General features: G+C 36.1%; 1 protein-coding gene across 19 annotated transcripts in view; it reads right to left on the bottom strand.

Moving 5' to 3' along the window:
- LOC125645984 (uncharacterized) overlaps positions 1-24,419 on the bottom strand; it is a 55,992-nt gene that overhangs the window by 25,897 nt on the left and 5,676 nt on the right. For 3 of the 19 annotated variants that reach the window (XM_048872049.2, XM_048872048.2, XM_048872051.2), the window contains exons 2-5: positions 22,831-23,540; positions 20,666-20,732; positions 20,370-20,448; positions 10,961-11,053 (exon numbers count right to left, since the gene is read on the bottom strand). The gene's annotated coding sequence lies outside the window, so the exon portion shown is untranslated. Of the gene's footprint in view, positions 1-3,902; positions 8,298-10,960; positions 11,054-18,630; positions 18,705-20,369; positions 20,620-20,665; positions 20,733-22,752; positions 22,781-22,830; positions 23,541-24,419 lie in introns of those variants that run through there. The other 16 variants (XM_048872052.2, XM_048872055.2, XM_048872046.2 and 13 more) reach the window with 9 other exon arrangements.

Below are 24,419 nucleotides of genomic sequence, written 5' to 3'. Positions count from 1 at the left end.
CTTGTATTTACATAGGCAACCAATGAGCAAGCGTTTTACAATTGACACAACACACGCTGCGTCTAAACCAAAGAAATGAAACAAAGAGGGAAAATATAGTATGTAGAGATGAAAACGGTCATTTATGTCTAACATAAAACTAGTAAAACAAAAGAGCAAATGCAGACAGAAGTGAACAAACTAGTCAGGCATGTCAAATCAACCAGCCTCCACATCAACACCTCAAAGACCAAAGTTATGAGAATTAATGTCAACAACACTCAGGCTATTACAGCTGCAGGAGAAGAGATAGAGGATGTTACAACTTCATCTACCTCGGAGGCATAATTAACACCAAAAGAGGTACCACAGAAGACATCAGCAGGAGAAGAGATGAATAATGTCACCAACTTCATCTACCTCGGAGGCACTGTTAACACCAAAGGAAGGTACCAGAGAAGACATCAGGGGCCCGTTTTACAAAACAGCTTACGACAAAGTCGTAAGTCTTAAATTGTAGTATACAGTTATTACTTTAAATGAATGAATTAAAACTTTTCTGAGGCTTAATTTTCAATATTTTCTATACAAAATATTTTGCACTCGGAGTGAATAATTTACAATAAAGTTGAAAATTCCAGTATTTAAAATTTGTCGTAAGTTCTTTTGTAAAACGCGCCCCAGGAGAATAGGCCACGCAAGATCTGTCTACAATAAACTGACAGCCACCTGGAATATCTCCCAGATTGGAGAGAAAACAAAGATAAGATTGTTCAATTCCAATATGGTCTTGGTTCTACTCCACTACAGCAGTGAAATATGGAATTTCACAAAGGGTGGCTAGCAAGTCCTGGATACCTTCCTACACAAGAGCCTGCAAGGAGGATCCTGCAGTTATATTGGCCCGAAAAGGTATGAAATGAGACAGTGAGGGAAAGAGCAGGAATGGAGTCCATTAGCAGTATTGTAAGGAAAAGGAGGTAGAAATGGATAGGGCATGTTTTGAGAATGGAGAAGACCAAGCACGATAGAATAGCACTCACATGGACTCCTGAAGGAAAGCGAAAGAAAGGCAGACCTATAGAAACATGGAGAAGCACAGTAGAGACATAAATGAAATTGGATTCAAGACCTGGACAGAGGCCAGCAGAATGAAGGACAGAAGGGAGAGGAATTGTTCACTATTCTCCACAGGGAGAGAAGGATAAAAGTCAAGTCAAAACAATCCTCTGGCAATAATACATATGTAGTTGCAATTCCAAACTGTTCTAGATATTTAAAGCCAATCAATGTAAACTGTTCTAGATATTTAAAGCCAATCATTGTAAACTGTTCTAGATATTTAAAGCCAATCATTGTAAACTGTTCGGAACAGACATCAACTCAAATTGTACTTTTGCTTTCGTAAATAATTAATGGTAAATACAGGATAACAGTAGTCTGTAGTTCTTAACAATATCATGCTTCATACAAGGTGTTTTAACGAGTCTAGTTCCTAACAATATCATGCTTCATACAAGGTGTTTGAACGAGTCTAGTTCTTAATAACAATATCATGCTTCATAGGAGGTGTTTTAACGAGTCTAGTTCCTAACAATATCATGCTTCATACGAGGTGTTTGAACGAGTCTAGTTCCTAACAATATCATGCTTCATACGAGGTGTTTGAACGAGTCTAGTTCCTAACAATATCATGCTTCATACGAGGTGTTTGAACGAGTCTAGTTCTTAATAACAATATCATGCTTCATACGAGGTGTTTGAACGAGTCTAGTTCTTAATAACAATATCATGCTTCATACGAGGTGTTTGAACGAGTCTAGTTCTTAATAACAATATCATGCTTCATAGGAGGTGTTTTAACGAGTCTAGTTCTTAACAATATCATGCTTCATATGAGGTGTTTTAACGAGCCATTATAGTTATAAAACATAAAACAAATACTGATGCCAGTAAGCACTAAGATACATAATTCTAACAATCCTACAAAGGCTCATATTCTGAGCCATGAGTTCTCATTCCCGAAAAATGTTGACTAGTAAAGATGGAGGCATGGTTAAATAGGCACAAGCCTTACTGTGTAAACCATATGTGTACTGTGTCTAATATTTAACCTTTTGCAGTAATTATCTTAACAATTTAGAAAAGAAGCGGTCCTACCCTGTGCAGCAATTAAGTTGCAGGATACTTTTTGTAATTTAAAAATTAATGGGCTGACGTAGTATAACAATTTGCATTGAAAACACAATACCTAAAAATCAAATGCATGGATTGTCCAAAAACAACTTTTGATCAGATTAGGTATCACAACCTAAGAGTCATTATCAAATCAATCAAATGACATGCTTTCTAGCAATATTCTTCTCCAGTTTCACTCTTTTTAAACTAAACAACTATTTCCAAATCAATAATTCATAAAATACGCATCACTCTCACTAACATCTCCAGAAGACTGATATTTGAAACCCTTTGATATGTTTCATGGTTTGAATGAAATAAGGATCAGGTGCACTAAGGATATAGGCAAAGAATATTATACAGGAGTTTCTGACTGAAGGATTTATTAACTCTCGGGAGAGAAATAGCCATAACTCAATATTCATTGCATAACAGCCAGTCTATATATACACAATGGTAAAATCATATGGGTCCAGTAGACCCTTTTGATTGAAATAATGAGTCCCAAGGTTAACCTAAAATCAGAGTCCATATTTTATTCTTTCAAACTAACAGCTTGAAAACGAAACATGCTAAGAAACAAGCTTACTCTTGTTGTCCCCCTTTAAAGAACACCTCGAATTTCCACACCCCTAAATCTTTTGCTTTCTCTTGGATTTCCACACCTCTAATGCTTTTTGAACTATAAGGTCCTTTTGTCCTGAGTGCACATCTCGACACACATCAATTTCCCTCGGAGTGTCAACAATAAGCCTGTTCCTGAGCTTGGTTTAGATTTGATTCTGTACATATTAAATTCATTTCCATATCTGCTGTTCTTCTCCAATCACATACAGGAATAAATTGTTAGCCATTTCTGTTGAAACTCTCTAATCTTTCGAATATTCTTGACCTGTTGATCGATCCCGACATTTTTCTTTTCCATGGTTAGTACTGTTACTGTCAATGTTAATACATGTATTTGTGTAACTTTGTAAATATTTAGTTGATTTTCTCCAATTAGGTAAAAGTTTTTTTTTAGGTGCGTCAAAGGCAAGTTTTCTATAATTATATGATTTCATTGGTTAATGCAGTGTGCGATGACCAATAGGACCATATATGTCATAATTCCTGTCAATCCAAATATCTGAAGTGTCAAGTACATTCTCCAGCTCAGATTTCACTCCAATTATCAGAAATTTTTTAAAACACTACACATTTATTTCAAAATTTTATGCGTCTGTTGGGATGCACATTTCTATTGAAATCATTGCGTCATGAACAACATATTAAGTAATTTACACAGGAGAGGCATGTCTAAATGTCATTGAATCACTGAAAATGTGTAACAAAAGTAAGACAGAAGGAAAAATTTAGTTGTAGTTTTAGTTTCCTTCTCTATTTCGTTTTCTTTTATATGTAAATACAGTCTTCACAAAAAACTTTGTGGAGCACAGGCCTCTCAGTATAATAATTTTGCAAGCCCGAACAATATTTTAATGGCCCCCAAATTTTTTTTTTCTAATTCGACCACTTGTCATTTGCAAGACACAAGCATGTTCTACTGTAGGAAAATACATATCCAGATGACCATAGTTAAAGAACAACTGACATTATTATATCTTATTTTATTTTTCAACAGATGACATCAAAAGCTCATGTTCTACTGTGTTTTGTATACACCATGTACAAAACATTGTTTTCTCCTGAATTAAATCTCAGCAAAGGCCCACCCTCGGTCCAATGGGGCTTAACTTTTCGATCTCTTTTTCTCCTTGTACTACTGTTTTTTTTTTTAAATTTATTTGGATCTGATGGTTGTGATTGTGAAATACGCTTGTGAGGTTTGGAATTTCACTGACGAGCCCCCTCCCTACACAGGTTGAATATTTACGTCCCTGTTGAAAACATTTCACTCTTATGGAGAGGTCACCACTGCCGGTGAAGGGCTAAATAATTTAGGCCTATGCTCGGTGCTTATGGCCATCGAGCAGGAAGGGATCTTTATCTTGCCATACCTGCTGTGACACGGGACCTTGGTTTTTGCCGTCTCATCTGAAGGACCGCCCCTATTAGTCGCCTCTTACGACAAGCAAGAGGGTACTGAGGACCTATTCTAATCCGAAACCCCACGGGAATCCCAACACGGACATTGGAAGTTAACGTAAATATATAATATGTGCATGTAATTTTTATATATGCACATACTATATATTTACATTAACTTCCAGTGTTGTGCCTCCCTATACTAAGGCAGGATGGTTGATCATATTTCAATGCGAAATTTCATTGATGACAAAGTCTGAGTCAATCTCACGCTATATTTGTAATATATACAAAACATACAATAAAACATTTACAGGCCCTCCGGACTCCTGGGTTAAATATTTTTAGAAGCCCGATCCCGATTTTACTGGCCTCGGGCATCAGGCCACCGGTTAACATCGAAGACTGTAAATATTCTATCGTCCTGAGGAAGGGACAGGTTATCCCGAAAATTTGACTATTCACTGTTGTGTGTGTCGTTGGTCATATATATATATACATTGTGTAACAATTAAAAGTATAAAACAGAAGGAAATTTTCATTTTGTAACAGTCAGCCAGAGTCTATAAACATGAATCCATAAAAAAAAGTAAGACAGAATCTTCATTCAACAATAGTAAGACAAAATAAAATTTGCAAGCAGAGATCCAAATAACGCTCGCCCACTTGCCAATGTGACGTCTTTCATAAGTCTGCCACAGTGGGCCACTAAAAATATAAATTTGATCGCACACTTGGTGACCGTATTTCTATTGTAATTTTTGCTGTTTCAGTTCTGGGTCTTATTTAGTTGAAGTAAATCTGATGCTACTGTTAACTATTTGCTACTTTAATTAAGACTAGGATGAATGTGCTAATTATGACCCTCACCTTCTGTAGCCAACATAGTGCAAATTTTGACTGTGTTTTTGACTATAGGAATATCTATTGTTTAGTTAAAATGGATAACAAAACCCTTTAAGATAGGTATTCCACAACATTTCTGAACTATCGCGTTTCTTTCAAAATGCCGTTTCATATACAGAACCACAAAAAAAAATGTATGAGGGTCATTAAAAAAATAATACGTAGAAAACGTCTCTCTCGTGTATATATCTAAAAAAATAAAAATAAATAAAATTTAACACATTATTGGATTTGAAATCATTTATTTTATCGACCTGGGATGTTTTATTCTATGATCATATAATATCTGTGATATATAATTTAAAAAAATAGTATGTTCTTTCGCCACGGAGCATTGTAATGTCAAAAACAAATTAGACAGCATCGCGTTTCACAGTTTCTCAAAAATATTCTCCTCTACATTTCACACACAGCCTGTGGTGCCTTTTAGCTTTATCGTCTGGGTATCTAGCGGGCTGCAACTCTTCTCATTTCCAAATGTTCAGTAAGAATAGTGAAGACAGTGCCAGAGCATAATTAAAATCATTTATTGTCTGATTATGTTTACCAATTTTGGATGTACACTGTAGTATGACGTCCAGAAAAAAAAGTTTTGGCAAAAGTCTAAGTATTTTTTGAATGACCCTCGTATAAGATGATTCACCGAAATAGTTCCATATAAACGTTCGATTCAATGTTCGATTCATTGCCTCGATTCTCAATTCAATGCATTTATTACAAACAAGTTCAGGAAAATTCATCAAGCTCAGCCTGTACTTATTATTTTTACTTGCATGAGGGACAAAATAACGTTCAGACTGTTGTTTGCATCGAGTCTGATGAAAATGATAATGAACTTTATCAGTTAAATTAAACTATGTCAGGGCCAACAGGTATCTTACCATTTGACAGTTTGCAGGAACAGTTTGCTTTTGAAATCAAGATTTTGAATATTGGTAATTAAATTTTTCTTCAGTATTATTGGTTTATTCTGTAAATTGTATCGTATTGAAAGTATTGAATCGTGGCATAGGTATTGCAATGTGTATCGTTTCGTGAAGGGGGCATATTGTTTCAGTCCTAGTATAAGATGTTTTCTTTTTTCAAACTTGCAATAAATTAAATAACCAACATTATGATATTTAAAAAGCGTTTAATGTGTGCATGTAATCCATATTTGGCTGCAAATTGCAAAGTGGTCCAAAAGAACTAAAATATTAAGATGAGAAAAGTTAGCACCTCTGGTTCCATCAGGCGAGCTATACAAGCACAAAAAAGCAATAGACGACACCACCTGTACTTCAACATACAGGGTAACTATGAGTTCATGTGCCCTCTAGATTACTTCAACATACAGGGTAACTATGAGTTCATGTGTCCTCTAGATTACTTCAACATACAGGGTAACTATAATAGTTCATGTGTCCTCTAGATTACTTCAACATACAGGGTAACTATGAGTTCATGTGTCCTCTAGATTACTTCAACATACAGGGTAACTATGAGTTCATGTGCCCTCTAGATTACTTCAACATACAGGGTAACTATGAGTTCATGTGTCCTCTAGATTACTTCAACATACAGGGTAACTATAATAGTTCATGTGTCCTCTAGATTACTTCAACATACAGGGTAACTATGAGTTCATGTGCCCTCTAGATTACTTCAACATACAGGGTAACTATGAGTTCATGTGCCCTCTAGATTACTTCAACATACAGGGTAACTATGAGTTCATGTGCCCTCTAGATTACTTCAACATACAGGGTAACTATGAGTTCATGTGCCCTCTAGATAAGAATGTTGTACCTGTGTTAATAACTAGCACTCTGGGGTATCAGAAGATAGAAACACTACAAATTGTAAACTGTACAAATAGTATCTGTCTATAATGTAGGAGTGCTGACCTCCTAAATCACTCACTTACCTGTACCTACAATCACTCACTTACCTGTACCTGTATGGTATGCAGAATTATGGTCTATTTACCTACTGGTATACAACATGGCATTTAGGTCACACAACAGCAAAATGTAAAATTAAATGGTGGATCTTCTGTATCAGTTTTATTTTGCATTAAGAAATTCATAACATGTACACCTGGACTGAACTGTGTGAACTATGGCTAACATCTGTGTCAACTTGTCCAGCTGTGTTAGATATTTGTGATGCCAAGAAAACATCAACATGTCAGATTAGGTCCTCAGTACTCATTGCTTGTTGTAAGAGGCAACTAAATGTGGCGGTCCTTCAGATGAGATCGCAAAAACCATGGTCCCGTGTCACAGCAGGTGTGGCACAATAAAGATCCCTTCCTGCTCAAAGGCCATAAGCGTTGAACATAGGCCTAAATTTTTACCAGCCCTTCACCGGCAATGGTGACGTCTCCATATGAGTGAAATATTCTCGAGAGGGACGTTAAGCAATATTCAATCAATCAATCGTATATGATATCAAAATTGCTTTGTAATTGAAATACATCTATAGTGAAGCATTCACAAACTGGAAACCAAAATTTATCATTGATAAATTACTTCATCCATGAAAATGCTCTACTGAAATGTAGTTCACTGCTAATGGTTTTCAACCTCAAACACCAAATTCAATTTATCTATAAACATATAATTCAACTTAAAATGTACTCATATATACCACTACATTAGTCACTGGCCTTTCATGATTACAACATCAAATTAGTCACTGGTATAATGTGATTACTTCCTGATATCTGTAATAACATCAGTCTCTGGTCTATCGTGATTACTTCCTGATATCTGTAATAACATCAGTCTCTGGTCTATCGTGATTACTTCCTGATATCTGTAATAAAATCAGTCCCTGGTCTATCGTGATTACTTCCTGATATCTGTAATAACATCAGTCACTGGTCTATTGTGATTACTTCTGATATCTGTAATAACATCAGTCACTGGTCTATTGTGATTACTTCCTGATATCTGTAATAACATCAGTCACTGGTCTATTGTGATTACTTCTGATATCTGTAATAACATCAGTCACTGGGCTATTGTGATTACTTCCTGATATCTGTAATAACATCAATCACTGGTGTAATGTGATTACTTCCTGATATCTGTAATAACATCAGTCCCTGGTCTATTGTGATTACTTCTGATATCTGTAATAACATCAGTCACTGGTCTATTGTGATTACTTCTGATATCTGTAATAACATCAGTCACTGGGCTATTGTGATTACTTCCTGATATCTGTAATAACATCAATCACTGGTGTAATGTGATTACTTCCTGATATCTGTAATAACATCAGTCACTGGTCTATTGTGATTACTTCCTGATATCTGTAATAACATCAATCACTGGTGTAATGTGATTACTTCCTGATATCTGTAATAACATCAGTCACTGGTCTATTGTGATTACTTCTGATATCTGTAATAACATCAGTCACTGATCTATTGTGATTACTTAATCTTATTGGATGATTCAGCTTCGTCAGCCATTTTTGATTTTAGATAAGTCGTGGCAGGAATATTCGTATTATAAAAAAAAAATACCAACGTCACCGATTTTCAAAATGACAATCGATTATTCACATCGTTTCAGTTATAGCGACTGACAATCGAAAGTCGGCGACAATCGGTACATCACTAGTTGAACATAATTTGTAGGGCATGTGATTTCCGGATTACAATAACAACTAAGTAAACAAGCATGGAATACTTCAATTGCTATCAAATTACTGTATCAAAACGCTATTTTTCAGAGAAAGGAATCACTACAACCATTTATAGGGCAATGCATTTCATTAAATAATGTGAGTTGGTGAGGAAAACAAATCTAGGTAATATCTTGAGGATATCGGTAAAACTTCATGCCTTCCATCCAAGGATACGCGTCTTAATGCACCTTATCCCTTCCATCCAATTTACACCCAGGTACTAAGCACCAACAGTGACTTGGATCGTCATCGTGGGACTGCGCATAGCACTTCTAGCGAAACCCCAGTTGTATTGATGTCAGCTTTGCCCTACAATTGCTTAATATCACTTGACTGCGGTGTATAAATGTCAAGTTTAATAAGTTGTTCCGGCACATTCTGAAAGTTTCGTATCGGGACAGGATCTAGGGTAATTTCTTTTGAAGAAACATACTGGACTGTCAAAATCTTACACGAAGTTCATTGGGATGCAATTTTGTGGACGTGGTTTCTGTGCATTGACATATTATATAAATGTATTTATAAATGGTCTATTTCATTGTGGTTTAAATTGACTAGTTCCTGTGGGATTGGGGTAGCCATAAAATCCACAGCCCCCCCCCCCCCCCCCCCCCTGAAATCTAATGAATCCTCAGTAAGACTTTATATTCATGAAATAGGAAGTATGCAACAGAATTACCAAGAGCAAGTTACATGTCAAATATCTTCAGATCTTAGTTGCTAATGCTAAGAAAGATGACTTTTTTTTTTTTTTTTTTAATAATATAGCAATCAGGAAGTAGAAGTAAGTCTTACAAATGAGGTCAGGGGCAACTATTGGCTCTTCCTCTTGCCATGCAAGGACCAACAACAGGGTGAAATAACAGGGTGAAACAACACAGGGCATCTTCTTGGAACTAACCTTATTTACAAACACATAGAAAACTATGATCTTGGCCTTTTTATATGGTTTCTCCTGTTTTCACACGAGTTCAAACTATATACTTCTCCTAACAGGACTGATAATATTACCCTTTGTCTGGGCCCCCTAGGACTTCTTTTACATGACTGAAAGATCATGATGTTAATCTTTACACGGTGTCTACAGTACAACATACTGATGTAGCCTGAATGGCTCAGTGAGCAAGTCCATCATCTGAAACATTGTCAAAGTGGGATACCAACCTCATCTCTTACACCCGGAACTACAATTAGTTTGGATTTATAAGTTAAAGGTACAGATGCTCCAATTCCTACTTTAGATTTTAATAAAGATATCAAAACTATGCTATTCTATAAATAAAATCAAACAAGAAACTCTATCAAATTATGCATAGAAAAAGCTACGATTGTAGAGATATAAATTTGAAATATGAATATGAAAATAATTTCTAAAGAGCCAGTCATTTCACAAATTATCTTTCTGAAATGAACCAAGTGATGAAAACGTGGCTGTCTTATTAGCATACCATGTGCTATTTACCCAGACTTCCTGGACCTGTGCATTATCTAACTATTCCCTTTAGTGTTTTACACATAATCTAGCAAAATGAATTTAGTGTGATACGTCCTTACTTCTAGATCTACCGCAGTCAATGAAAAACGAACCGACATCATTGTTTTCTTTCCGACTGCGTCTGAAGAAGGCATGCACAATACATATATTATACAAATAAGGCCAACCGAAGATGCCGAAAAGTTAAATCAAGTCAAGAATAATCTTAAAATTTCGACCTATCCCTTGCATCTGAGATGAAATCAGAATAATTTACAGTGCACAGGTCATTGACATTTTGGATGTACATAAACCATATTAATTTGAAAACAAAAGATACTAATCATTAGTACGTATGCACCTTTAAAATGTTCCTTATACACAAAACGTTCAAAGCTGTAGGTGGGTATGTCATATCAACATTACTACAGCGACAAGTGGTGCACCTAGAAATGTTGACATCAATCACCGACTAAATCGTTATACGCCATAAACAGCAGTATACTGCTCTGAAGCTACAACAAGTTTGTTGGAAGATTATAACTAGGAGCAAAAGTGAACCTTTGCATACAATAAATTTGCACTTTGTGTGCACCACATATTCACTTATATAACACACACCATGCATTGAATAAAAGAATTGTATGTAAAGTGTGGCATATGACTGAGTCCTTAATATTGCACTGCATGGAACTTTAAATATTATCGAATACAAACATGTCTTCTTTGAGAGTTTCATCCTCCTTAAACATCTCCAAGATCTCTGATGATAAATACGTGATTCAGTGAGTGTACTTCACTATATCCATTCTACAAAGATTATTATTAGAGTCAATCTCTGTGAACTTCATACTAGGTCAGGGTCGTGACATAGATGAACTTAACAGGTCTATTTTCCTGGAGAGTACATCTGTAATAATCTTCTAATACGATACTTTAATGCTTATTGCCATCACAATATTGTAAGTGAGGAGAAACTGTTGATTTGGAATGCCAAACTTTGCAGGGAGTTGAAATAATGTGCCTGTAATTTATTACTTCACAAGATGAGCCTCATTCCTTGGCTACTATTAACAAAACTTGATGGCACATACACACACACACTCACACACATATATGCGCGCACACACAAACACACATGCGGGTTAGTGGATTTACTGCAATGCTTAAAAAAAATGAAACTTTATAGAAAAAGGTCATAAAGTCAGGTCACCATCCTGTCACAGCAAACACCACAAATTCTACAATAAGTAAATATTGTAAAATTTGTGTAGATATTATCTTGGAGACAGAAAACTCAGGGAAACACATTGGACCTATGAAGGAGATTTACAAGCAATAAGGCTACCCTGTTTTGTTTGGGGATTTTAAAGTAAAAATTGGGAAAAATACCTGCTTTTTCTCATTGGGAACGGGACCTTATTTCCACCCCAACAGACCCTTAAAAAAACCTGCAAACAAGGCCCCCACAAAATGGACATTCCCTCAGAATGTGGGCTGATTGAAATCCCCACTTCAATTCAAATCAGGATATTACTCCATTTGTGTTTAGACCACACTTACCCTGAACCCTCCCCCTCCCTACACACATAGTTGGGTTACTTCATGTGTGATGTTAGCTGTGGATCTGTAGCTCTCTGAGATTGAGACAGATCAGTGAGTAGTTCTCTGAGATTGGGACAGATCAGTGAGTAGCTCTCTGAGATTGAGACAGACCAGTGAGTAGCTCTCTGAGATTGGGACAGACCAGTGAGTAGATCTCTGAGATTGGGACAGACCAGTGAGTAGCTCTCTGAGATTGGGACAGACCAGTGAATAGTTCTCTTGAGATTGAGACACACCAGTGAGTAGCTCTCTGAGATTGGGACAGATCAGTGAGTAGCTCTCTGAGATTGAGACACACCAGTGAGTAGCTCTCTGAGATTGGGACAGACCAGTGAGTAGCTCTCTGAGATTGAGACACACCAGTGAGTAGCTCTCTGAGATTGGGACAGACCAGTGAGTAGCTCTCTGAGATTGGGACAGATCAGTGAGTAGCTCTCTGAGATTGGGACAGACCAGTGAGTAGCTCTATGAGATTGAGACAGACCAGTGAGTTGTTCTCTGAGATTGGGACAGACCAGTGAGTAGCTCTCTGAGATTGGGACAGAGCAGTGAGTAGCTCTCTGAGATTGGGACAGACCAGTGAGTAGCTCTCTGAGATTGGGACACACCAGTGAGTAGTTCTCTGAGATTGAGACACACCAGTGAGTAGCTCTCTGAGATTGGGACAGATCAGTGAGTAGCTCTCTGAGATTGGGACAGATCAGTGAGACAGCTATAGATCAGACCCTGGTCTGTCCCAATAGCTACAGATTTGCAGCTAGTGTAATATCTGTCTCTATTCTGTGTTCTTTTCCAGTTTCTTAACACATAGATATATCAAAATAAGACTATTTTCAATAAAAATCCCCACTGCACTTAATAACTGTAATTTTAAGATTTATGTGTAGGAATAAAATGTGTGTCTGTAAAGTTACATAACCTTGTTTCCTGCACATTCCTAAATATACGCAAGGAATTTATTGCATAATTTAGCAAGAAGCACTCCTTGCAAAATAAAATTACTCGCTTTTATTTTCATCATTGTTCATATTGCTGAAATACATGTAAAAAAATTTGATCAACAGACCACTCGGGAATTCATGTTCTTGTGATCTGATGTTTACAGGTCGTTTTGCGAATAGTAAGTACTCACATGAAATAGGAAATCTACAGTATTTGGGATGACTATATACTGGTATACATAAGATTCTGATTAGAAAAGTTACATATATATAATTGGTCAATTTTTTTAATGGTATGTAAGACAGATAATGTTGAAAGATTAGAGTGAACATTGATCCTTCGTTAAATGACAACCCGAAGCATGACCACGGTGAATTATCAATAATCAATACCACTTACTTCATCAATCACAGGAAAATAACCACAACACGCCCTATCCCTTTTCTAAGTGTGCACTTTAAGCAATATGTGTTCAGATTTGTCTGCACCTTTTTCTACCACATAAAAGTACAGTGCCATGTTTAAAGTAGAACAGAGTTGTCAATGGGGGCTCATTATTGGTATTGACAAAGCAATCTCCCCAACTTATATTCGCATATTATTGTGAAGTAGTAATACTGTTACGCAACTACACTTTTGTACTTTTCTTATTGAGAAATGTAGCTATAATGGTATATTGATTACAACAGCACTGTATCTTAGGGCTGCCCCTAAAGGCTTCCCATACTGGTCCCTTCAGGTAGACTAGCTTTTGAACAGAGTTAATTAAGCACTGTCAATACAAGGTTCTACCAATGACCTAGGGTTACAAACTAGAGAAAATAGATTTGACCCATCAATCATTGTCCTGCACATAACTGGTAAATGTAACTAAAGACAGAATTAAAGATTTATTTTCAGAATAGTGGGGCAATTATTTTTAGCAAATCTGATTCTCACCTTCAGGTGAACAATGACAAAACATTCAAAATTTTGTTTTACATTGAAACATAATATGTCCTGGCTAGCTCACGTGGAAGACGAACTTAACGAGGCCTCCTCTACTGAAGACAAACTTAATGAAGCCTCTACTGAAGACGAACTTAACGAGGCCTCCTCTACTGAAGACGAACTTAACGAGGCCTCCTCTACTGAAGATGAACTAAACGAGGCCTCCTCTACTGAATACGAACTTAACGAGGCCTCCTCTACTGAAGACGAACTAAACGAGGCCTCCTCTACTGAAGACGAATTTAATGAGGCCTCTACTGAAGACGAATTTAATGAGGCCTCCTCTACTGAATACAAACTTAACATGGCCTCCTCTACTGAATACGAACTTAACGAGGCCTCCTCTTCTGAAGACAAACTTAACGAGGCCTCCTCTACTGAATACGAACTTAACGAAGCCTCCTCTACTGAAGACGAACTAAACGAGGCCTCCTCTACTGAAGACGAATTTAATGAGGCCTCCTCTACTGAAGACGAATTTAATGAGGCCTCTACTGAAGACGAATTTAATGAGGCCTCAGCTACTGAAGACGAACCACCAATAAAAAATTATCCATCTGATTCCTCTGTGATTTCTCTTCAGAAAAATTCTTAAAAACTCATTTTGATACCATGTTTTATTTTGGTTGTGTCCCTTTCTGTGATGTCAGGCGTATACTTACTGTCCAGTACATGTATCAGGTCTCCTTAATGGTTCAAAATTTTTCAACAAGACGTAACTCTGTTTGCATCTAATGATGGCATCTATCTTTGGACATAAAGTTAAAAACGCAAATGTCAGAAGATGGACGAGACTGAAACTATATAAATATGCCACAATTAGGGATATCAGAGACCACAACAGTTCACAGAGATATGATCAAATTAATCAATGTCGCTTGCATTGCTAGCATTTCCAAATATTTTCTTCGTTCATATGTCAGACGTAGAATGTAATTGGTGGGGAGTTCCGCAGTGCGATAGTGTCGCTATAAAACACATTAAATGTTAGGAATTATATACCAACAAAAAACAATATACTGTGAGCAGACTAACAACATAAAATCAACTTATCACACCACTTAATGACCACCATGCTTTAATATTAATATAATGATGATATATGTTGTATCAACAAGATTGATACACGTAGCAATATGGTCCCTACTGCCGCAAAAAAAAAGTTGAAGCACAAAAGTCCCATAACTCCTGTAACATTTGTAAAATCAAAATTGCTGTGGAATATGATCAACTACATATTGTGACTAACAATCCTGCAAAATTTGAACAAAATCCGTACAGCGGTCTCTGAGGAGTTGCGACCACAAAGTGTTCCTATAGTGTAGACTGTACAAATTCAAAAAAGTCCCATAACTCTTGTAAAATTTGTCGAATTAAAATGACGGTGCAATATCACCAACTATACATATTGTAATTAAAATCCTAAAAAATTTGAACAAAATCCATTAAGCGGTTTCTGAGTCAAGTTGGACGGGCTGACAGACGCATAGACACTGGTATTTCTATGTCCCCTTCTGTGTTGTGGTGGGAGACAAAAATGATAATTGTTATCTTTTAATAACAAAGGGTCTGGACATTCAGGAGGTATACGATATCATTGAATTTTAAACATTCAAAACAAATAATCTACATGTAGAGATTTTCACAGCAATGAGCATGTGAGACGCACACTAGGCGTCCTAATTGGTTTGGGACTAATCCCCCCCCCCCCCCCCCCCCAATGACTTTCCAGTTTTTGAAGCAATGTTTACTTTGTACTAATGTCAGAAGGGAGTATGCATAACTGTCTTATATGATTCTAAGAGATTATGTCATAAAAGTTCACACACACACACCCTTTTTAAAAAATAATTTTGATGAAAAGGTGAGCATAAATCAATCTACAGACTTTGTTAGCAATATTAAAGTTGTTATGAGAAAAAACCCAACAAACAATAAAACGCTATATTTCTGTTGCCACATTATAAGAAAATGACATGGGAGTGGTAATGCAACATGACATCGTTTTACAATCCACGGTGTAAATTAAACCAAATCACACACTCTGAAATTACCCTTCAAAACCAGTACTAAGAATTTTTAAATGGAAGAGAGTACAAACTTTGTCCTATCTTACACCAAGCCCGAAAAGATAATTCATGGTGCTAAAGATAAGTCAAGCCCACTCCATTTATAAGCCACACATCCCTCGACCTGTGATCCCAATGCTTACTTAGTTCACTACAGTAAATGAAGAGTTGTCATGGTGTATATTATTGTACAACCTGTAGGATGCGATTGTAATGAATTAAGGAGGAATAGCGCATTGTCATAATGGCTGACTTACTTTTGAAACATTAATGAAAATTTGATATCAGCAATACTGGTATATTTCTTTGAATTAAATGCCCACCTGCTTTGCTCAATAGGTTAACCTATACATGTGGACTGCTGATCTATAGATTGTGGGTTCGAGTCTAGCAGGAGCTTTAACACGTACCCCCCAACAGCTTTTTTGGGGGGACTAAATACAGTAAATTTGAATGTGTTCAAATTTCGAAATATTACTGTACATATTCTCTACCTTCCATCATATCAAGATTTCTCTGGTGTGTAAATATTCTTTTATAAGAGGTCTATGAACTTCATGACATGAGTACATAGGATTTCCGCTCTTCCTATAGTTTACCCCCCCACCACCACACAGTCCTGAGCGATGATAAACTAGAATCGACAACATGCAATAGTGCACATAACATCACTACTAAGAGACACCCTGTCTCCACGTCTATATCCTAGTAAGCATTCACCTTTCTGTACTTAGTACACATATCATGGATCTGACGTACAAGACAGGGAAGAAATAGGTACATGCGATGACAGTTATTAAGCAAGTTGGCGTATTTCTGTAGAGGCCAATGACATTTCTACAATGGTTAAGGTGGATGCTATGTAAATATTTATCAGGTGCACTTTGAGTGTAATTTTGTGCTCCACTTCCTGACATAGTGACATATAGCCCCCCGGCTGGTTGTTCATAAAGATCAACACTATACTGTAAAACATGGACATATTTGCGTGGTGTAAATATTTGCAACTTTTACAATGACAAACTAATGGCAAAATGAATTCCTACAAAGAGATTGTCAATGTAGATCTAACACGTTCTCTAACTCCTTTCAGTTTTTATTTCTTGATTTACGTTAAAAATGTTTCTTATGATATTTGATATCTGGGGAAGATACACAATTATTTTGAAACATAAATTAATGTCAACAGCAATGATCATATTTACTTAGTACAGTACAGTAATGCAATTGTACATAGATTATTGATACTCAATGTAAGCAAAATCATTTCATACTTTAGAAATAGATACAGACTTTTTGCATTTGCAATACAAGTGGCTTCACATTCATCGTATCCTACTTGGGTAAAATGAAAACTGCATGGACTTCTATCCTTTAATCCAATGACTCAGTTTTTACTTCGTTCCTTCTTATTCATCGGGATTTAACCTTCTCTTTCCGAAGGTAATGCCTGCCCGAACAATGATGGAATTGGATGAACTTTACTGTCTAAACATGTGATACATCAATCTGGTGAACGTTTAATTAACAATTGACCCAAAAGAACAATACGTGTCTTCCCTGGGTTTCGTTCTGTGATCTGTGCCTGTGCGTGTCAGCCCACTATCATATGCTGATAGACAATTACATGACATATCCATCCCCGACCAAAATGAGTTAATGTGGTCCTACACACATTCATCAACATGTCTTGATAAATTAATGTACATTTTCAAGTAAGTAAATTGTTCAAATTTTGGAGCCATACAGGCAGACATTTACTGTCTTTTTTTTTTCTCTTCTAGAGGCCATTTCCCCCTCAGATGATGGTAATTCACATTTACGAATTTTAAGTACATTAATTTTAATTGTTAATTTGTAATACTTCTTTCTGATTTCAGGACTGTCATCATTAAATTTATTTATCAACATGATCAAATTTAATTTAAGTAAACTTCTACGTGTCCATGCACTAACCTTTTGAGAAGTGCATTCTCCTTGTCATGTGTTCATAAACATTTTTTAACTAAAAGCACTTACAAAAATAAGATGTATCTTTAATGAAAATTCATGTTCACCAGTCAAAGGCCCAGCCTCCTACACTCATCTCTAGTAGAGGAGCGGACCACAAACCCGGGCTGGATGTCAGCTAAGAACTAACAAAATCACTTCATTGTTTTCCAGTCAAGCATGTTTTGCTACTTAATACATACTAGTGCTTAGAAAAGATATAATATGATTATAGTTCATGCACTGCAACAAAGGAAGCTGTCGAGATGTAAGAAATATGTACTTTCAACACAGTGAACAGACAAGAAAACAAAACAACACAGGAAGTTGAGGGGCCGCATTGTCACAACACATAGACCACTTTTACAAGACATAGAATATTCACAAGTCTATCCATGGACTTGCTTTGTTAAGCAAGAGTTTTGAAGTAACAAACATCAAAATCACAAAAGGTTTAAATTATTTAAAAAGTGAAAATGTAATTCAAATCACTTACAATCAATGTAATGAAATATATATATAATAATTTTGTTTTGTTTTGTAAAATATGTCCCCCTCCCCTTAAATTATTATGATTTGAAAATGTGCTTTTAAATCAATGACTAAGGGGCATATCATAAGTGAAATATACAACATATGATCTAGACTGAATAACAAGCACTTTCTGTGGTTCTCCATTCTTCGTGGAATTTTGCGGATAGGAAAAATATGTCACAATCACAATATATAAATATGCACATCTAGGTATAATGCAGCACACAGAAATTGGAAATGCACAATATAATATATTACCATTTACTGATTCAGATCCAACTGCAAAATATTTCCAACCGCAGAAAATACCAGTTATACAGTATTTTCTACATCTACGTAAAAAAATACATCATATAAAATCCAGACATTGAACATAAAATTTTTTAAAATATATATTTGGAGAAAAAAAGCCTAGGTATATCATCTGTATTTTATATTTTCACTACATGAGTGGATCACATCTCATTTTAATTTGTTAACAATTTTATAAATTACATGTCAAATGCACATCTACATGTACCTAGATGAACATAGGAGTCTTACGTACACATAAATCTGGCTGTGGTGTGCTAACATCTACATATAGTCTAGACTATAACTGCTGCAGTGATAATAAAACTTTACACAAACCAACTGTCTCTTCAATCAGATAAAATTTACATTACTTTTGATTTTTACATATCTTTAAAAAAAAAAAAATCATCCATTGTATATGAGAGGTTGATCTGTATCAAACACTTGTTTTAGTTTTCATTATTCAGTTGTAGTCTGATTAATTTGACAATGTGTATTCAGTCTTGTTTTTGGTAAATAAGGAACATTCCATGCATCAATATCCAAAAAAGCTTTCATTTCTAGTCCTTTCATGCATCAGGACCCTGCGCCAAATATGTTCAATCAATCTATGAAACAGTGGAGTCAACCAAAAGAAAGTTGAACTAAACCTGTTCCAATAGGACTATCCCCCTTGCGGTTCATCATATTAGGGCATATTTGAAATATTTTTTATAAACAGAAAGACACGAGTTTCAACCTTATTTATATTTCACTTGAATACAATTCACAGGCTACACTTAAATTCCTTTGACCTTGACTTTATCAAAATTTGTGGTGTAAAAAGGAGGAAATGCAAATGGAATCAGTTACATCTCAGTGTGGCTCACCAACTTGAATCCCCACTTAACTATGTGAAACAAATTCTCTCAATAGCAGGTGGATGAACAATGACAAAGACTGACAAACTGAAGTAAAAAGTAACAAACAAAAGTAGATGAACAACCTCCCAGAAAATCACCAGACAAAACGCATCCACCAATGGACAGATAGATGGAATGAGTTCAATAAATCCTTCAAACTTTGTAAGGGGTGTAAACATCATAATGTCATTCAAGAGACAATATGTGGTGTATTTCTAAACACACATCTTTACTGATGTATTCAGGTCATCATTACGATTGTTTATTGCTTGATGTACACTGACCTAAGCATATGCAATGGATTCATGGTCTTCATCGCTGATAGCAATGCACCTCATCCAAAAACAATTTGTTAATTTATAGGAATAGGAGACCTCAAAAATGTCATTCCTAATTCTCATACAGACTTACAGACATAAGGACGGACTAAAATTACTCTCCCTAATTTATACTGACGCTGCATGTAGACAACTTGATCCAGAGAGTTGAATATGACATTATCAGATCAAATGAGATATCAACAGTCATCCAGCTCTTTCGGATCACATTACTAAGTAAAACTACCTCGACTTAATCTATCGTCATACACAATAAAGATTTCTTCGTAAGATTTTTCATATCAATCACATTTATCATAAATTGCAAGGGCTTGCACATACACTTTAACTGATACTCATTTATCAATTTCAAAAATGCAGAAAAAATAATTATGTGCATAATAGAAACTTCAATCCTTAAATATAAAATCCTGTGACCGAGGAATCAAGAATTTGAAGTCCTGCTGATTAGTGAAACACATACCTCAAGTTTTTTATGTATCCATGGTACTGTCATATACTTCTAAGGTGCATTCATTCTCATCTCCTTCTCCGTTTTCTCTCTAATAACAGTAAAATCAATGACTTCATGTTACATCAATTCCAAACTCAAAAAAATCCACTGACCTAATAAACAAGTCCCATCTTTTCTAATGACATGCATTTTTCCCTCATTATAAATCATAGACAAGGAAAGGATGAGTCTAAATATAGAAAACAGTTCTTAATGAGAAAAGCAGGGAAGGTGAAGGCCGTCTAAATGAGCAGACGTCATTTTACCTAAGGATAAACCACTTCCTGTCTGGGGAATATCACACCAGGCCGCATTTTGATCTTGTTATCACACCTACATAAAACAATTATGATAACAGAATCTGTCACTAACAAAAATAGACAAAATACATCCCTTATTATCATTCAGCAGGAAATACTTGGAGGCAGTGTATTTATTAATGACATAAAATCAACTGCTGCACTGTACTTCCACACCAGAGGGATTCCTGGTTATCAGGTACGATTAGCAGAAAGTTCTCATTCAGGACTGTGTCTTAATTCAAATGGTCATCACATAATCCCTAAACCTTACCCAATGAAATTATCAGTTTTAAACTCACAAGACACAACAGTAGCATTTCCTAAGTAGATGACATAAGAAGTTGTTCACTGTGTAGGTCCTACAATACTGGTAGCTTGTACTTACCCTGGATATCTGTGCCCTGCTAATGCAAGAGTGCAGGGCAGATAAGCTGCATAGAAGAAGATAGCAATTTGCTCTAGATGAAACTTAACAATTTTGATGGTCAATTTTAATAATTAAAATTCTTGGACAGTACATGTACTTACAAATTGTATAGCAACAAAGTTTAGATTTGCAAAATTTTTGATACACAAAATAAATCTCTAGCATCTTGACTCGATATCGCAGGATGTTCCACCTCCCCAATACAGTAGGATGTACATAGTACAATGTACATCAAATTGACTTTCATGTTTCAGGTCAAATTTACACCAATTCATTTTTATTTAATGATTTTTAAAATGGTACCCTGACCCAAATGGCCAATATCATATGAAATGTCAGAGTCGCAAACTGTCTTATTAGGGCAGTAAAACTTATCAGAATTCACTGGCTTAGGGGAATTCACTGGCTCAGGGGCAGTAAAACTTAATTATCAGTCAGATTTCATAGCATATTTCAACATAACAAGAGGCCCACAGATCAAAATGTTCCCCTGAACCAGTCTTTGAAATTAGCCAATGATCCAAAGACCCGAGTCCAGTAAAATTGAGGTTGGGCAAAAATATTACATATAACACACGACCATCCGGCATATGCTTCAATTTCATCAATACCACTGACTACCAGTTATATTACATTATCATAAAATTGTCAATTTCATCAATACCACTGACTACCAGTCATATTACATTATCATAAAATTGTCAATTTCATCAATACCACTGACTACCAGTTATATTACATTATCATAAAATTGTCAATTTCATCAATACCACTGACTACCAGTTATATTACATTATCATAAAATTGTCAATTTCATCAATACCACTGACTACCAGTTATATTACATTATCATAAAATTGTCAATTTCATCAATACCACTGACTACCAGTCATATTACATTATCATAAAATTGTCATACATGGAAATGGAATAATGATTTTAATCACAGAATCAATAGAGATAATGATGTTTCTGTCTGACTTGTACTAATTTTGACTAAAACCCTATCAGTGATTTAATGTACTCTTGACCTCTCAACACCTAAAAAAACATAAGTCTTTATGTTTGATATCTAGGCAAGTGAATTTCTCTTTTGTCTAGTATCTATAGTCCAGATACAGACGCCCAAATGACCAGTTGCTGATCAGCTCATTTTCCAACCTATAAATCAAATCCCAATTAGGGCTGATCCTGGTCTCAAGGTCTGGAGTGAACAAACAAGACTACCCCACACAAGAATACTAGCATTTTGATTTAACATATACCATATTTTTGAGAAGATGATATAAAACTGCTTTCTTGACCCCTTCACACACAAGTATTGGTCCACACTTATACCTACACTACACGAGGATGCTTTGCTTACTGACATACGGTACCAGAGGAAGAATTCTACTGGATGATTTTTAATATTTAATTATCCACGCAGGCTACTGACAAATAAGTTGATGTTACAGGGGTTTCAAAAGTCTTAAAGTCAGCATTTAGCAAATTCTGTGGTTGTTATAATGATTTAGTTTGCCAATACAACCTATCATTGGGTCAAACACTGTCCGACTTGTTTCATACCGATTGTTAGGCTGTTCTTGTCAAACTGATTTTGACTACAGATAACTCTGTTTACCTGATCAAGATATAGGGTTCATGGTGGGTGTGACCGGTCAACAGGGGATGCTTACTCCTCCTAGGCACCTGATCTCACCTCTGGAATATCCAGGGTTCCGTGTTTGTCTGATCCCACCTCTGGTGTCTCCAGAGGTCCGTGTTTGTCTGATCCCACCTCTGGTGTGTCCAGGGGTCCGTGTTTGTCTGATCCCACCTCTGGTATATCCAGGAGTACGTGTTTGTCTGATCCCACCTCTGGTATATCCAGGGGTCCATATTTGTCTGATCCCACCTCTGGTATATCCAGGAGTACGTGTTTGTCTGATCCCACCTCTAGTATATCCAGGGATCCGTGTTTGTCTGATCCCACCTCTAGTATATCCAGGGATCCGTGTTTGTCTGATCTCACCTCTGGAATATCCAGGGGTCTGTGTTTGTCTGATCCCACCTCTGGAATATCCAGGGGTCTGTGTTTGTCTGATCCCACCTCTGGTGTGTCCAGGGGTCGGTGTTTGTCTGATCCCACCTCTGGTATATCCAGGGGTCTGTGTTTGTCTGATCCCACCTCTGGTATATCCAGGGGTCTGTGTTTGTCTGATCCCACCTCTGGAATGTCCAGGGGTCTGTGTTTGCCCGACTCTCTATTTGTATTGTTTATAGGAGTTTTGAGATTGATCACTTATCTTCACCTTTTCATTTACATTTCCCGTTTAAATTGCCTTTGATATCATCACACCATTATTTCCTCATGAATGCACTGCAGTTGTAAAAAATGCTCCTGCGAATCTTGATAAATATTTTCTACAGCTGGGAATTCCAACAGAAATGGAAGTTGAATGTAAAAAGAAAAGATAAATTTCATTTTTGAAAATATACACTTCACATTGGCATACATTTTATAAAGCTCTGACACGCTTAATGAAGTATGCCAACATTAAGTGTCACACTTCATATCCTCATGTATTTTCAAAAATATTTTTCAATTGTATTAAAAATTGAAACCAGTATTGTGGCCCTGGCTCTGTAGGTGATGATTTGAATAAACATGAATATACAAGATCTTATGGATTGTCGAATATTTATCACAAACTAAAGAGTCCGAAACCCCTCGTCATTATTCATCACAAACTAAAGAGTCCGAAACCCCTCATCATTATATTCATCACAAACTAAAGAGTCTGAAACCCCTAGTCATTATTTCATCACAAACTAAAGAGTCTGAAACCCCTAGTCATTATTCATCACAAACTAAAGAGTCTGAAACCCCTCGTCATTATTTCATCACAAACTAAAAGAGTCTGAAACCCCTCGTCATTATTCATCACAAACTAAAGAGTCTGAAACCCCTCATCATTATTCATCACAAACTAAAGAGTCTGAAACCCCTCGTCATTATTCATCACAAACTAAAGAGTCTGAAACCCCTAGTCATTATTTCATCACAAACTAAAGAGTCTAAAACCCCTAGTCATTATTTCATCACAAACTAAAGAGTCTGAAACCCCTCATCATTATTCATCACAAACTAAAGAGTCTGAAACCCCTCATCATTATATTCATCACAAACTAAAGAGTCCAAAACCCCTCATCATTATATTCATCACAAACTAAAGAGTCCAAAACCCCTCATCATTATATTCATCACAAACTAAAGAGTCTGAAACCCCTAGTCATTATTTCATCACA

This window comes from Ostrea edulis, chromosome 6 (assembly GCF_947568905.1).
Source record: "Ostrea edulis chromosome 6, xbOstEdul1.1, whole genome shotgun sequence".
In the NCBI taxonomy this organism is placed as follows: domain Eukaryota; kingdom Metazoa; phylum Mollusca; class Bivalvia; order Ostreida; family Ostreidae; genus Ostrea; species Ostrea edulis.
The sequence above is the reverse complement of the archived record's forward strand: the minus strand, read 5'-3'. Positions and strand labels throughout refer to the sequence as shown.